The sequence below is a fragment of the Phaenicophaeus curvirostris genome, chromosome 8, assembly GCF_032191515.1.
Source record: "Phaenicophaeus curvirostris isolate KB17595 chromosome 8, BPBGC_Pcur_1.0, whole genome shotgun sequence".
Classification (NCBI taxonomy): Eukaryota; Metazoa; Chordata; class Aves; order Cuculiformes; family Cuculidae; genus Phaenicophaeus; species Phaenicophaeus curvirostris.
In genome coordinates this window covers 13,668,850-13,686,481 of record NC_091399.1, presented here as the reverse complement: position 1 = coordinate 13,686,481, position 17,632 = coordinate 13,668,850, and the positions used below count along the sequence as shown (strand labels likewise).

At 41.0% G+C, this 17,632-nt stretch overlaps 1 long non-coding RNA gene across 1 annotated transcript in view; it reads right to left on the bottom strand.

Annotated features, from left to right (window-relative positions):
• LOC138723481 (uncharacterized) overlaps nt 1–17,632 on the bottom strand; it is a 56,287-nt gene that overhangs the window by 20,300 nt on the left and 18,355 nt on the right. The gene's annotated exons all lie outside the window — the stretch shown is intronic.

Below are 17,632 nucleotides of genomic sequence, written 5' to 3'. Positions count from 1 at the left end.
GGAAAATATAGATGACTTGTACAGAATTATGTTCAAAAGGTGTACTCAAATATTGTCCTGTTTAACTATGCCACAAATATCATATAGCTTTGATAAGCCTGAAAAATGAGAACAGAAGCAATCATTATTCATGAAATTGATTTGGTTCAAGGTGCAGACTAGTACATCCATTGTTATGTATGCAGTTACATGGAAATCACAGGAATTCATGGGCTAAAACTATATACCAGCTATGCTAAATGGTACCATAATCCAGAGGTTGCTCATAAAAATCACATCAGAGCTCAGTTCTGTTACCTCAAACAACCTTGAGTAAAACTTCCCTCTGCAATGGCACAGATTTCCCTTGGAATAAACTCTACTGAAGTTAAGAAAATACAATATGACCTGGTGCTTTCAAGGACAGGACCATCACATATTATAGGAGGCAATCATGAAGTAAGAGTCTGGCACACTCCTGGCTCATGAACCCCCTTAATGCCTTGTCTCCACTACAAATTCACACTGAATTAGAAAAGAAGCTTGAGAAACTGCAGTGACTAGCAAACAATAACCAAGATTTTCAGACCACGTAGACACAGACAAATCATTTCAATTTCACAGCAGCTAGTCATAGGCAATCTCCTGTTCCAGTGAGGTTTACACAGTTGACATGCTGTCATGTGTAAAATGACCGTAAAGCTGTAGTCAACTTAATGTCAGCAAACATGACTCCTCAAGGCTGTGCCTGGATGCTACATAATCTCCAAGCCCTGATTGTTCCAGTCTCCTGTGCTTGATTATATTCTCTGGGGACGCAAGGATGCCAAGGAACGGGAAAGAAACTAGAAATCCTATTGACATCAGCTGAAAGGCTCATTTATTTAGAAGTGCTTTGAATCAAGTTGTGATAGGCTTTGATTTACTGAGGGGATGAAGGAACTCCAGTCCCAGTCTATGTGCACAAGCCAATGCAGGCACCCTCCTGCAGGGCATGGGGCAGTCAAGATTGCCTCACTGCCCAAGCAAACATGCCTCCAGTTTGATTCATGGCTACAATTGCACATATTTTCTGTGAACTTAAACAGTCACCAAGGTAGATACCAATCTGTCACAAGAACTCGCTGCATTGCTCAGGACTGCTCCTTTTTCACTCTGGGCTACCTCAGCACCCTCTCCAGTGGTTATCACTTCTAAACATACAGAAACATTGCAGGTTCAGCTGCAGAACTAAAGCAGTGGGGTTGCCAGCTGTATGGAATAATACGCACCACTGCACAGTGAGAGCAGAATTGCCACAGCACAGTGGGCAGCAGAGTAAAGCAGCAGCTTCTCAGGAGGCCAGCCACACAGATTATGTGAAATAAAGCCTTGCCTCTCCTGCACTGCCTGACTTCTTTTCATGGCATTCCCCCTTTCCCTCTTTGTTGCTAACATTTATCTTGTGTTACCAACCACTTTTCTTGCAAAGCTTCTTGCTTCCTTTCATGGCTGCTCGCTACCCTTCTGGTCCTAACAGCCACAAACACATCTCTTATTTAAATCTTTTTTTAAAATACATTAGCCCATGAACACACACTCCTTGACAAAGAAACAAAAAAAAAAAAACACATGGTGATGTGGAAGTCACAGGCAGCATGGACCAGCGCTGTCTAGAGGGGATGGTGCTGCTGTGTCATCTCTCAGGCAATGACACTGCACTGCAACCATAACAATTACCTGCCTGTACCCTTGTTATCACCTGCATACCTCAGATACAGATTGGGTTTCAAGTACTCAAACTTTCTGAACATGTTTGTTTTCTTGAACTATGGCCAGAATGAGGAGCTACTGCTCATGAAAAAGGAATGGATTTGTTTTTAGCTCTTTGATCTTGAGAGATATAAACCAGAGAGGTTTGAGCACACTGTGCATTTCATAGAATGGTTTGGGATAGAAAAAGGACCTTAACAATTATCCCATTCCAACCACCCTGCCACAGGCAGAGGCAATTTCTACCAGACCAGGCTGCTCAGGCCCCATGCAACTCGGTCATGAAGACTTCCAGGCACTGGGCATCCACAACTACCCTGGGCAACCTGGTCCAGTGCTTCACCACCCTCATTGTGAAGAATTTCTTCCTAATATCTAAGCTAAATCTTTTCCTTTCCAATTTAAAACCTTTCCCCTTCATCCTATCAGTACATACCCTCGTAAAATGTGCCTCCTCAGCTTTCTTGCACAGCCCTTTCAGGCACTGGAAGGTAGCTATAAGGTCTCCCTAGAGCCTTCTCTTCTTTAGGCTAAATAACTATCACTCTATCCTTGTGTGGGAGGTGCTTCAGCCCTCTCATCATATTTTCAGCCCTCCTCTAGACCCATTCCAACAGTTCCATATCCTTCTTATGTTGGGGATTCCAGAACAGGACACAGTACTCCAGATGAAGTCTCAGAAAAGAGGAGTATGGGGGAAGACCTTGACCTGCTGGCAAAGCCACTTCTGATGCAACCCAGGATACGGTTGGCCTCTTGAGCTGCGAGCGCTCATTGCCAGTTCATGTCGAGCTTCTCATCAACCAGCATCTCCAAGTCCTTCTCTGCTGGGCTGCTGACAATCACATCATCCCCCATCCTGCACAGAAATCAGGGATTGCCCAACCCAAGTGTAAGACCTTGCAGAAGTCCAGATACATTACGTCCATTGCTTTTTCCATGTCCACTGCTGTAGTTGTGCCATCATAGAAAGCCACTAAGTTAGCCAGGCAGGATTTGCCCTTGGTGAAGCCATGCTGGCTATCTCAAACCATCTCCCTGTCCTCCAGTGTAGCTTCTAGGAGGATCTGTTCCATGATCTTCCCAGGCACAGAAGTGAGGCTGACAGGTCAGTAATTCCCAGGATCATCCTTTCCACCCTTTTTAAAAGTGGGCATAATGTTACCTTTTTCCCATTCATCAGGGACTTCCTCTGACTGCCTTAACTTTTCAAATATCATGGAAAGTGTCTTGGAAACCACATCAGCCAATTCCCTTAGGACTCTGGGATGCATCTCATTAGGTCCCATAGATATATATATATATTCAGGTTCCTCAGGTAGTCAGGAACCTGATCCTCCTTCTACAGTAGGAGGAGCTTTACCCCCTAGTCCCCATTTCATTGTCCATTGAGCCAGGAGTGGATGAGAGCAGTCGCCAGTGGAGACTGAGGCAAAAAAGTTGTTGAGTACCTCAGCCTTCTCCTTGTCTGTTGATACAAGGTCAGCGTTTTCGTTTATCAGGACAGAAACACTTTCTTTAACTTGCATATTGCCATTGCATACATGACCATTTGCACTCTCCTACATTCATTCCTACCACTGGACAAGGACAGGATGGTTATACCACCACTTTTAGCTATACAGAGGTAAAGGCCAAATTATACTTCATGTAATTTGGCAAGATATTGAAGGTTTTTTAAATGAAGAATGTAAAGTACCAGCTGCATCAATGCAACATTGAGATGCCAAGAAAATGCCTACTGAATGTGCAAGTGCACAAAATATCTTAAGTGTGACATTCATATATTCGGGATAACAACAAATAATCATATCGACAATAATCATTCCACATAAAAGAAAAAAGAAATAATAGAAGCAATGAGGTTTAATTTCAAAACATTCTCAAATGCATAAAAAGTAAAAATGCTTACTCTGTATTAGCAGTTACCTACTATGCATGATTACAACTGTCTGGTTAGATCACCCTTGGGCAAAACAAGCCCTCAGGGACTAACCACTCAGTTCAATGACGTCTTTAAAGGCCCTGACTACATAGTCCTTTTCCCCCCATGACCTTTTTCTCACCATGACTCATGTTCCCAGCCTGTCCCCAGCCCATCCCGGTCCCCAGGGAGTGCCCAGTGCTGCCCCTTACCCATCCCACTCCCGGGATGGGATGGGATGGGCCCTAGCTGCCAGGTTCTGCCCTGCCAGCCCCTGAGGAGCAATCCCAACCCTAGGGAGCCCCCAGCCCCCACAGTGCCTTGACTTACTCTTACCTAAAATGTACCAATGCAAATGCCAAGTAAAATGGCAGCATCTCAAAAATAACAACATAAGCAAATCTAAGAAATAGAAAGCCACATATAGACAGTGCACATACCTTTGTAAGTCTTTTTTTCACAAATACTTCTGAAATCTGTGTCTTAGCCTGAAGACCTCCTGTGGAGGTTTACACCTCTTCTGATATGCTCTTCCCTTACCTGGCCTTGACACCATTTCAGACAGAGGGATTTTCTTCACATCATTTGAAGCCAAACTCTGTAAGGAATAACTATTTTCCTCCCCCTCCAACCTCCAGTGACAACTGTGCATAGCAACAGTGATTAGCTCTTTCAATATTTCAGCTAGTACCTTCTAATTATCAATAAATTGGTAATCAATAAAATTAATGGATATTAGTCAAGGTCTGTGTCTGATCCTATCAAAAGCAACTGCACAACACCCAGAGTGTGAGCTATTAGGAGTGAAATAACAAACTTGGGTACTTTCCTAGCTTGGCCAAATTCTGCTCTGACTTACAAGAGAGGGGTAACAAGGCTTTTGCTGCCTGAAAAAGAAGAGATGTATTATACAACAAAATTCTAGAGTCTGCTGATTAAAGTACCTCAAGTGGAAAGCACATGAACTGTTTAATACAACTCATGACATGGTTTGGGCTAAATTCCTCTGGTTTTCTCACCCCAGAGTTCTCCTTTGAGTTAAAATATATGTGAGGATGAAGCAATGTGATTACCATTCATGGGTGGTGAGGGAAGATATCTGAACTCATGCAGGTAAGACAGAATATCTTTGAAGTCTAAATAAAGTAAAATGAAACAGACATGAAGAATTAATACTATACTCTATGCAGAGGCTTTCTACTGACTTTTCCGCTAATTTCTAAAGAGTTTGGAAGCCATAATTTGGTAAATCAGAACCAGATGTTAGTCTGTTACATGGATTATGATATTAACTGAAATCAGATTTCATTCCTCATATATAGTTGCATCAATTATTTTTCCATATTAAAATACACTTGAAAGTTTATATAATCTCTAAAACAAGTTATTCTTGTAAATGATCACATATAGGATATAAGTGTGCATGTGAAGGTCTCTACGGAACAAAATATTTTGGTCCATGGCTTAAAAGGTTTTGTAGTTCAAGGCCTGTGAGCAGTGTCTTTCTGTAAGATGGGATGAGATGATCTGCTATTGCAGAGCTCAGGAACTACAGGAAGAGAAGCAACAACATGCTGCTGTGACATACGATCACTGAAGATGTGAACCAGCAGATACATGTTTTTACAAGCAGCCTCACGCAGAAGCATCCTTAACTGTGGACAATGCAGGTAAGGTGTCTACATGTAAGGATGTACTGAGTATCCCTATAGCAAGGGGCTGTGTTGAACTTTGGGTACATATCTGAGCAAGATGACACTTAAGACTGAATCTGAGGATGAGATATAAATAGGTTTTAGGCTACTAAGCAATACCTTCCAATATTTGCAGTGACATTGGCTATTAGCTTTATTGACAGGCAGAGCAATCATCAATTGAAGATAAAGCTATTGTGAAATAGTAGCAGTTCCTAGAAAGAATGACCCTTGCCCCTGTGGTCCACCTAATGAGAAGACCTTTGACTGGAATTTCTCTTAACTAAAATTGTACGAGTGTGCTGCATCTTTCAACTGAGGATTTGGGTTTTTTCTCAAATAATAGCACATAGATAAATCAAATGTTACCTACACACAATTCATCAGCCCCAGACTCTTGTCAGGTTTGTAATCTATGATGTCCTCACCAAAAGACTAACCCATGAGAATCAGATCTGTGTGGCATTTCATCATCGCGTCCTCCATGCCCATGGGACAAAGAACATACCCTGATTGAATGAGGAGCCAAGCTTTACTGAAAATAAACATAAGTGGAGGAAAGGACACTGGACAAAGATTTTGGGGTGGCAGCAGCAATTCCAGTTCTTTTCCATTCCAGGAACCCACCACATTCATGTGTTTCTTCAGTCAGAAACTTGAATGTTATGTAAAGTTATGTTCTGCTTCATGTATACAGTGCATACAATTCAACATTATGTTCTCAAGTTCATCATGAAAATAGAGGAAATGCCTGTTACACAAGTGTCATATTCCTGCCAAGTTCACAGTGGCCTGTCCTTCACAGATTTGATTATTCCACATTTTACGGTAGTATAAGGCACTTCAAACCCTGAGCCTTCCCTGAGGAATGTTAACACTTCTTAGAAGTACATGACCCAGCCAGTATTGCTACAAAACACTTGGAAAATGTTACATCGGAGTACTATTAATACACTCTATTGCACTTACAGGACATGACTGCATGCGGAAAATCTTATGACTTGCAAGCTTATTAACTTTCTGAGATTCCTCACGGCTTTTATGAAAGATATGCCACAACTGAATTACATGACCCATGTTTTCTGAAAGTCCCTCTTGCTCCAGATATCTGATTTATTTACAGGTACATCAGGGTCCAATATGCTACCAAATTTCCATAACACTTTTTGAAATATAGAAATGTGGAGAAGAGCTGTGCTCCAAAAACTGCTTATTTGGTTAAAATTACCTCAATACTTGCTATTAAATAGACTTTGCTTTAAGAAACACAGCATTTATAATTCAATTCACTTGTAACAAACAAATATCATAAATGACAATATAAAGGTGATTAGCGATGTCAATATAAATTGATTTATCTAACCTCCTCTATATATTTCATGTATTTATTTTACAGTCCTGTAGCACTGATTTATTGTAGAAAATGGATACATGAAAACAGATATACAACATAAATGTAATTTAACTATTTCTGCGTCACCTTTGAAAATAAATCTAGAATTTTGTGGCAGTCCTCTTTCCATTCAGACCTACTCATGGGAAACAGTGCAAATACATGAGCAGTTCTATTACTGGTTGTGGGATATTTCATACTTGTGCTTAAAATTAACCAAAGGTGAAGTGTCATGGTAGCTCAGAAAGCAGAAGTGAGACCTACCAGCAAGTATAATCTGCCAGGGCACCACGGGTTCTGGAAATTGCTCCTACCATGAATTTTGATCTACACGCCTTCTACGCACCCAGCAGCTGCCCTCCACCTCGCACCAGCACCACTCTTCTATCATCCCAGAAACATACACCATGACTTTCTAATAACCTCAGGAGCTACTTCATAACCTGCTTTAATAACCCTGGCTCCCCATGCATCAGGAGGATGTATTTTACCTCTTACTCACAGTTTCCCAGCTGTTAGCAGTCATGAAGAACTTTTAATAAATGAAATAATTGTGTCTTATATCAGATTAACACTTCTTAACAACATATATTCTAATTTTAGTTTCAAAGAAAAAAAACAGCATTGTTTCCTATTAACACTTAACTGCTCTGTCTGCATGTGCTATGGGAAATGTTTCTCATGGCACAGGCTGCCAAACCTGTTCAGTGTATTTTCTCTAATGGCTTTTCCATTCAGCTCTGGAGTGGATAAATTAACATTCAGCACCTTTTTTTTTTCTTTTTTTAAAAACAGTTTTTCTTCTATATAATTTCTTAGATACCCTTTGGAGTCACCCACAAAAGTACCATTAAAACAATAATTTACTCAAAGATAAAGCATCTGCAGAATCTTCACACATCTCTGTAAGTACTCTAATTCTGACTAACAATTTTTATTCACAGATACATGTGTGTATGTGCACAAATGTATACCTTTTATATGAAAAAAGGTAACATAATTTTCATTATAAATTCAATTTGTAGTTTGACCATAATTAGTTATCTAGCCTGGAAAAAAAATGTAAAAAGCTATTTTCCTACCTGTTTGTGTCAAATTCAAGCCCAAATGATTCATCAGTTGCTACTTAATCATTGTTAGAAATAGCCTATATTCACCATAAAGGTTTTTAGACCTGACCTAGGAGAACACTATCCAAAGCAACTACAGGTTTCCAGGAAACATTCCTTCCAAACTTCTAGTGATGTACAACTATTGTGAGAAAAACATCTTAGTCTTAACTGTCAGCTGCTGGTAATCACTGTAAGTTGGATGATACCAACAAAGCAGCAATCAGCTCAATTTTGTGAAGATCTCTGAGCGTATTATCAGCATATACCTCTGGCACTTACTGCTCTGTGCTGTTCCGTAATGTCCCAGCAGTTTTGCTGCTCCTCTTACACTACTGCTCCTGTCTGACACCGAATTCAATAACAAGAACATTTTGTGATGGAGACAGCTGCTAGACTAACAAGGCACAAGAATAAGGACACCATGCATGGTCACTGTTTGTGCTAGTTCAGGGTGCAGTTACTTTGATTCCCAAATTAGCGTGCTGTCAATGAGATGGGCTGCAGAGAACACCAGGGAATTAAAGACAATTTCAAAGCAGCAGCATGACTGAGTAAACTTGACATTTTCAGAGGAAACTTTCCATGAAAAGTTTTTCAGTTAAATTGTGATGCTGTATTAATTTCAATGACAATAACTTTTAAAAGAGAGGGTGTAGCTATACCCCATTAAACACTGTCTGCTTGGACAGAACAAATGGATATGGATATGGATATGGATATGGATATGGATATGGATATGGCCATGTTCAAGGCAGCAGGAAAATTTGTCGGCTTTGATCTGTACAGAAATTCAGTAGTTCTATAATATAGCTTAGTGCTTTAAAAATGTGATTCACACATTTACAATGTGAGTCGTTCAAGCACTAAGACCAATATTTATATTCTATGGTGGTTAAGAAAGATGTCATGTTCAGAAGAAAATATGTTCTGTACAGAAGCATGTGGACTTGTCAGCAAACACTGAATGCAGTCATATATACTAATACATTATTAATTGCTTTGTGGTTAGTAAAATCAAGTCCCTAATGTGCTTCAGAATGAAAATATCTTTCCTCTCCTTGAAATGGCAAGCAAATTTGTAACCTGCACAAAAACACATACTCCAGCACTCCTCAAAATCTTCTGCAGCTTTCAAATTAAACTTGAGATTCATGCTCTGATATCAGGCAGAAAAAGATAAGATTAGATACGTACTAGTTAAGGCAGCATGTAATTAAAATTTAAAGCATTAACAAAAACTGCACTTTGCTCTTTATAGGTGAGATGCAGGTATAAAGTTTAATGAGCCTCTCTGTTTTCTCACCCCCCTGCGACTTGTTCCAACTCTTGTAACTATTCTTTTGCCTTGTAAACTTCAGGTCTGTGAGAGGTGAAGATCAGTTTGAAGGTGCAAAGCGTGTCTGAGTTTGTGTTTCACTACCTTGCTTCCACTCAGCTACTCTTGTGAGGCTGTAGTCTCGCAGAGTACTGACAGGAACCAAGTTCAGAAGTCAACCAATAAACTGGCACTGCAGCAGTTACAAATGTTTGCATAGGAAAAGCATTAGTAGTACACGCACAAGCATTTGCTGACCTTATAGGCTGCTACTGGAGTTCAGACTTCAGCATGTCTGTGAAAAAGCTGGGAACTGAATGAGCAATCATAACAGAGACCTATAAACAAAAAGAAGCACATTCTGACAGTGCGGGTTTGTAAGAGGTCCAGTTCTCAACTTAAAACCTCAGGCTAATCCCCTAAAGAAATGGCTAGAGTTGCAATATCCACGTCCTCTATACTGCAGGGACTTTCACCACTATCGGGGTGTCCCATATGTTTTATGAATTTGTTCTGTGAGGCAGAGAAGGTCTGCTTTCCAAATATCACACAGAGGTGTTGCCATGACTGAAGGACTTGTAGTCAACTCTCCATAATTCTAGATTCATCTTCCTTTCACAGGATCCCTACTGAAATTAAACCTATCAATCTCACTAAGTACAGATGCCAAATTAATTGCTTTAGGGGTTAATTTCTTTCTCACAGCCACTAAGGTCATTGTGAAGAATGAAGAAAACCAAAAGCATAAAACTCCCAAAACTTTCGTGGCCTCTTACTTTCATCAGACCAACACTTTTTCTCACATCAAATGCAAAGAGTTTTTCTTTACTTCTGTGTATCCTAATTTATTCCCACTATAACTTCCTTAATCTCTTCTTACTTTACAGATCCGGCTTCCTCAAATTACTTTTTCAAATCAGTATCTTCATGATTTTTCCTGGACCTTTCCCTTCTCTAACAGGAATTTCTCATAGACACACTTCATTTTCCTTCTCCAGATTCCTCACAAGAAGCTTTATTTTGGCACACATCCTGCCCCAAGTGAATGGGAACTATAAACTAAATTGTATTGTGAGGCTACTGACTATCATATTACCTAATAACCTCTCAATAATTTCTTTATTCTCTCATATCCCTATTCATCTGCTGACATGTTTTGCTACAAACTCAAATGGAAAAAAAAAAAAAAAAACCAAACAGATGGTAAACAACCTTAGCTCCGAGTCTCACCCTCACTGTAGTCCTGCTCCATGACTGTGGTGGTCAGGAATTGCTAAACGCAAACTATTACTATTAAACAACAGAGTTTGTAGGGGGGTTTGCCAGGCCTTACGCAAACTGAGGAACAGTAATCCCTGCCTTGAGCTGGTTTGCAACTTTACCACATGTGTTCAGGTGCCAATGAACATATTCAGAGCATTTTCCCCTATGGCACATGTGAATCTGACTTTCCTGAAATATCGTGCAACAATTGTTTACAGTCTGCTTACATCAACACAGCTGTACTAAATCGCTTACAATTTGACAAAATGTTTGCTAACATCAGCTTAGGTTGCAAAGGAGGGCAGGCTGAACTGGGGCATTAGCCTTTTAAAATAAGCAGCAGCAGGTAATTTTGACCCCTCCATCTTACATTTTGGTAGAAAGTAAGAATATAGTGCTCATCCCTGAGCTGGCATCAAAAAGGCACATTATAAAGCAAAAAAACTCCCATTCACATTGTTTTTACTGAAAGACCTAAATATAATGGTTCTGACCTGGGTTAAAAATAATGACCTTCTAAATTCCAAACCTTCTTCATATATTTATATGAATGTATATATTCATGTATTTATATGAATATTTATGCGAGTAATATATATTCATATATTTATATGAATGTATATATGAATAATATATATTCATACATTATATATTCATACATATATTATATGTATGTATATGAATATATACTGGCTGTCCTATGTAGTGTCTATATAGCAACTATAGCATCCCTCTCTCTACACATGCCACTGCACTGCTGGTAGGCAAACTATCAGAAACACAAAGAAGGAAACGGTATACTGCTTTGCCATTACTGCTGGCTAATCTTATTAAAATAGTGATATCTATACAGTAATTAGGTATTGGAAATAATGGGTACTCTAGTTCTGCTCTCTTATTTCTTTGACTCAGTATTTCAAGACAAAATGATCCAGTGGCCTCTAGTTCTTACTTTTACCAAGTATTCTTGAGATCTGTAGCTCAGCATTTCTAGTCTTATCTTGAATCGTTTAGGTGATTCCCTGCCGCTACAGACATACCAATTCCCTCAATATTCACAGTATTCCCTAAAGTGCCACTACATGGAACACTATAATCTCTTACCTATTTTATCTATTAACCTTAGGAACAATGGCAAGCTATTAGAGGCATTCAGACAGAAAATGGGCTGTGCTTTAACGGTGTGTGTGGAAACTGGTTGTCCTTTAGGATACATTTTGCATTTTCTTCCAAAGGATAAAGAACTAGATATTTCAGAAGCACAGATTAAGCCTCTCAGCAGTTTTGCATTCAGTGTGAAGTACTCATATGTTTTTTTAAAGATGTTTCTGCTTGCTTGTGTTTTTCCCACACATTTTCTGTTGCTCACTTCTCAGAGAGTGTGCTTTAAAAAGCAAGAGCCACCTGGGGATGAAGATGTCCTTAATCTCTACCTCTAGCCCCATATTCTGTTTTTTCAGGTTGATTGCCAGGTTCCTATGTTGGTGATGCTGTACATCTGCCTGAGGATGGGAAACAGACTCCTGAAGAATAGGGTGCTTTGGGAGATATAGGTATAATGGGAGAGGAGAATTCAGCATGGAAAAGACAATAATAACGTGAGATATTAGTTGAAGCTGGAGAGATCTGCGGGAACAAAGCTCATCTCAGTCCACATACCGCCAGCAGAACCAGGGAATTATTTGCCAAATCATTTTTTTATTTTCTAATCAAAACCTCTGTGACTTTTTGAAATCCAGAATCCAGAAGAATCATTCATAAAAAGAGCTGAGATCAATTTTCCCTTGCTCACTGGTTTGTTTGTTTATTTGTTTTAATTGCAGATTTGGCCATGAGATCATATTGTGTAACAACTGATTCTAGATCAACAGGGCAAGAATTTGCCTGCTTCACAAAAACTCAAAACAGAACATTTTAATCTGTTGTTGGCTTTTTTTTGGTTATTACTCTTTTTTTTTTTAAGAAGAGAAAAATATCTTCCAGTTTTCCAAAAAGCTCAAAGGGTTTTCATAAACTGTTTCTCATTTTCTGTGGAGGAGATGTGGCAGAGGGGTACAAATGCTCTGAGCACAGAGGGAAGGAGAAATCCTTGCAGCTCTGCTGTACATTCGGAGTGAGGTTTCAAAGCCACTGCTATTGAGCTTTCTGTAGAGTGCACCACATATCTCAGAGTAGTCAAGGTGATTTAGGGATTTAGGAGGTATTGAGATCTTTGAGGAGGGGGATCCCCAAGTATTCAGTGCTTTCCACGTTTAAAATGGTTGTTTAATTACACGATTAAATTTTATTTTAAAATAGCTAGTACAGAATGCTAACCCCGACTAGAACTCAGTGCTCATTCCAGATCTAAATCAGTAGATGGCACCATAAATTCATCAAACGGCATGGAGACCAGCAAGATGTACAATTTCTCCACCCACCCCCCTACCCGCCCTCCCCAAAAAAGAAGGATAGAAGGAGGAAAAAATCATACACCCAACTTGACACAAATAAATCAGGAATTAAATTCAGAGGGCGTAACCTTCTCCCCATTCCGTCCCTCCAAAAATAAAACCAGCAGCGGAGGACGCTGTGTTACGCACCAGTGCACAAATAGCAGCTGTACCTAAAGGGTCTCCGGCCTTGCCCTGTCACTGACCTACGTTGTCTCATGACCTCCTATGAGAGTTAAAAAAAACCCACCCAGAAACAAAACCCCTTTCCTCTGTCCTCCTCTTGCTCTGGACAATAGCTCTCCCGAGCAGAAGGTCTCCCCGGCTGGAAGGAGAACCCAGGATCAGGCCAGCGGGGAGCTCAGAGGAGAAGCTGGCAGGCAGGGTTGCAGATCCAGCCCTGGAGGTTGAATTGGCCTTGGGAAAGCGTCGCTTTGAGTTCCTGCTCCACGGCAAAACCCCCTTCAGCTCTAATACTGCAGCATGTGTACAAATGCATGTGAGGGAATCCATGAGTCCATCCAAGCTAACCACAGGCTGCTGGCAACTTTAAGGCTGAGAGCAGACAGATGGAGAAGAGTTTATGAGACATTTTTTCTTCCACCCAAATAGCAAAATTTATACTTGAGATCCAAAGGCTGGTACAGGCAGGCTCACCCTCTCCCTCACCAGTGCCCTACATCTCTGATGGAACACAGCGGGAGCCAGCAACTCCGCAGCAGCGCCTTGCTGCCTACCATGCACACTTGCCAGGAGGCAAGCTCTGTTCAAAGGAGCAGTTCAGTGTATCTGGGTGTTTACTTTTCTCCTGGCCCAGCCGCCCTCATCCTAACCTGCACACAGGATAACCATTCTGACAGGCACAGAGCTGGCACCCACCCAGCACCTCTTCACACCCACTGGACTCCAGCAGGGCTTCACTGGTGAGTGCGAAGTACAGAGAGAAGGTGTGTTCCTGCACACACGCCAAGTGGTGTGCAAGATGTGCTCACCCCCCACAAAAATCTGCTGCCTTAAATATGGGCTCTCCATGCTCTTACATCTAAATAGTGAGTGTGAAAATCCTGCCTGTCCATCTGTTCCTTAAAAGGTTTCTTTCTTTTGCTGTGTGTTAGAATTTCTCCCCAAATCTTCTTCAGCAGCACAAATCACATCAGTGGCATTTATAGGTTAAGTAAATAGTATGCTGCTGACATCATCTAAGCACAGTAATAGGCACAGTTAGGTTGTCCATGGATAGCTTTAATGCTATGGACTTCAAGCTCCATCTATCATGTTCTCAATGAGTAGTAATTAAAATCTGCAGTAACAGAAGCATTGGTCTGAGATGCAATAGCTCTACCATTCAGGGCAGAGAAATTTTGCCAACAGAAGAGCGAGTTCAACCAACAGTTACAACCATGGCACAAAAGTGAAAACTCTGATGTTTAAAATTCAGAGAGGAAAGCAGCACAAGAGCAAAAAGATAAGCCTACCTTGCATTGCATGGAGTCATCTAGTTTCAGGCCCGAGGAGATGTAAATTTTTGCCATCTTGGGCTCTACATGTTTGGTTGTGGCGAAGCGATATTTTTCCTGACCATTCCTTATTATTTTCCCAGCCTGCCTAGCAGACACAACTCAGGAATTACCAATACTATAGGCAGTGACATAATTGATTAAGTATGAGCAATACCAGCTTGGGCTTTGCATTCAGTCAGAGCTCTGTAATGGCAGCACAAGGGGCCTCGCTTGTTGAGCAAGAAGGGCTTTATGTCACTTGTCCCTAGAGCAAGGCACAAGTCAGCTTGACAGAGAAGGCAGCAAACATACTGTCAGAAACCACATTCACAGAGAAAAGGCAGAACAATGGAGATTAAATGACAGTGCAGAATCAAGGAATTAAATCATCCCCTAGGCTCAGGATATTCCAGGCTTCCCTGCGACACCTGCTAGAGGCATAGGGGAGGACCTGGAGCAAGTCCCTGTGGAGGTCTCACTGCCTGTACCAGGGAAAACCTGGAAAATCAGTTGCCGCTCTTCTAAGATTCACAGGCCATGCAACTTTTTTTCTGGATTCACACCCACTTTTCAGCCTGTTTTCCAGTCTGAAATCTGGACTGGCAAACAGCAGTAGAATTGCTTGGAGTCCAGCTTGCTTTTTACTCTTTCCGCACACAAAAGTAACTCCTGCCTTCCCTCCTGCTGCAATAACATAATTCTCTTCCAAATGGTTGTAATAAGAAAGGAAAATAATTGCTTGCTATAAATCGAAGTAGGTCACTTACACATTGCTAACTCGGTAATTACACCATTCTTCTGAGGGATGGGTGGGACCTTGAACCCATGCCTGCCCTTTCCACAGTGTGCCCAAATCACTGCAACAGGGTGCTTGGCACCTAAGCATCTTTTCCTCTGGATGCTCTTCCAGCTTACATGGACCAGTAAAACATTTTTGGCTGGGAATATGGTAATGAGAGATTTACAGTTTTCACCTGAAAGGCACAACCTTGGCTTCAGCCCTAGTGCCAGAAAAATTAAGTGTTCCACAGACAAGGAAAGAGTTTGAACAGAGAAAACTGACTGATCAGATCAGTCTTTAGCAGTGTGCTAGCTACCATATCCTCCCAGGCTGACACGGAGGCACCTTGGCCCAAACCCCTGGTGTGAGTCAGATTGAAAATGTAAACCTTGATATTCTGTTCGTGCTGGGAACAGTTTAAATGCTTGCGCAAAAGTGATCAGCAACATTTCAAAGTCTCAGTAAATAAGCTGAAAATCCAATTATAGCAACTTCCTCCTTCATTATACTGAGTAAGAAATACTGCTGGGGAGTAATGTTTCAGGCTGGCTACAGATTTAGGACTTCCCTTGTTACTTTTGATGCAGTAATACATGGGAATACTGAATGCAGCTCACTTTATACCTCTGTATGCTTCTTCCTGCTGGTGTGAATCCACCACCACCCTACCTCTTCAGACCATCTCTTGGGTTGGAACAAAGCTCAGAAATCTCAGAAATCTTGTAGTCAGCTCTCAGCATTGTCAGCGACATTGTAATTTTAATCTTGAAATTTTACTTATTTTTTTTTCTCCTGCCTGTAAAATGGGAGTGACAATAATAGTAACTAACTACATTAATGGGCAGTCTCTCTGTGCCCCATTTTCCAAAGAGCTCTATTCTCAATTTCTCCTTGTTATTTATTTAGACTAAAAACATTAGGGTAGGAAAGGTTGCAAACAATTAGTGTAGTCCTGTTGCTAGCGTCCCTTTGCCAAACCTCTGGTCTCACAAGGAGTTTCCTCCATACCACTGATGCTCTCCATGGATACAGGGCTGTGCCCATGCAACAGCAAAACACTAGCTTATGTTTGTGTGATATCAAGGACTGTGGGGTCTTAATTAAAACCTGAGGCCTCTAACCCCCACCAGTGCTAGAAATGATCCTTAATTGGTGCCAAAATGTTGATAGGCCATTTGCAATGTCTCTACTAAAGCAGTCTCCTGCGCTGGCTTATAACAGAAGAACAAGTTACAACACAAGAGCCACCACCTGCTTGGTAGTCAATCTGAAATACAGCAACCCATCATTGCTGTTCTGTTCAAATACCAGGAAAAAAAATAGAGGGGGTAGGAGGAGTTCGCATTACACAATTCAATAGCAAGGAGAAAGTGGCCAGCAGAAATACTAGCAGATTTACGTAATTCGTTCACACTTGTTATCAATTTGAGATAGTTTCCCCATACACTTTTCTCTTCACCAAGCAGGGTTTTCTATGCAATTTTCTCCCAGCTTCCAGTTGGATAAAATCTTTTTAAAAATAGCTTCTTAAAAGAAGAATAATACTCCATTCAGCATGGCTTAGGAAAATTAACATTATTTATGCTACGGTGTATTAGTAAGATATCATCAGGAATTCTGTTTATCCAGAAAAGGTAGGTTTAAGCTGGCAATCAAAATAAAGCTTTAAGCTATCCTGAGTGCATGCCTGCTGCCTTGCTGCCTCTGCATGGCTGCTGCTCCTACAGGGCAGCCAAAAGGCTGGCACCACCCTTCTGCTATACCCTGCTGTCCCATGTTCCTTATCACAGAATAATGTGCCTTTAGCACCAATCTGTAGTTCTCCTAACTGCTGATATTTCCAGCTTTCTGTGTACCTGCAGCTGGTTGTTGTTTAGACAGCTTCTATATTATCAGATCTCAAGCCTGAAACAGTATTTTCACTGTAAGCACTGCTTGCTGTTCAGCCCTTACAAGCGGAGATAAGTAATTCAGGGAGAATTTTATTTGACAAATGTAAACATGATATGTGTGAATTTTTATTAATATTTCATATGAAGAAAACAAGGCCAAATTAATCAGATAGGTATTGCAATTTATCTCCTATCTGGTTGTGAACAACATGGTCTTTACATCAAACCCACACCAGTCTTCTATTCAATCACTTTGAAATTACCAAGGATATTTCTTTGTGAACAGCATTTTCCTCTCGAGACCTCTCAAGAGCTTTCTTATCTATTTTGAGTTGTAGCTAAGGTCTGAAAAAGTATCCCTTCAAGTTCTCCATCTTGCAGTCCCTGCTCTGAAAAGCACGGTCCTTCCAGGGCCCTTCTCACACCTCACTTTCCCGTCGCCGCTGCAGCCACCGGTAATTTTCTGGACCTCCCCTTGCAGGACTCCACAAGGTGTGAGAGGAAAGAAGTCACCTGGCAGCAGATCGAGGCCTGAATGCATCCCACCAGCTGCAGAAGATGATGGATATGAATCCCCCCAGCCTCTGCAGGGTTTA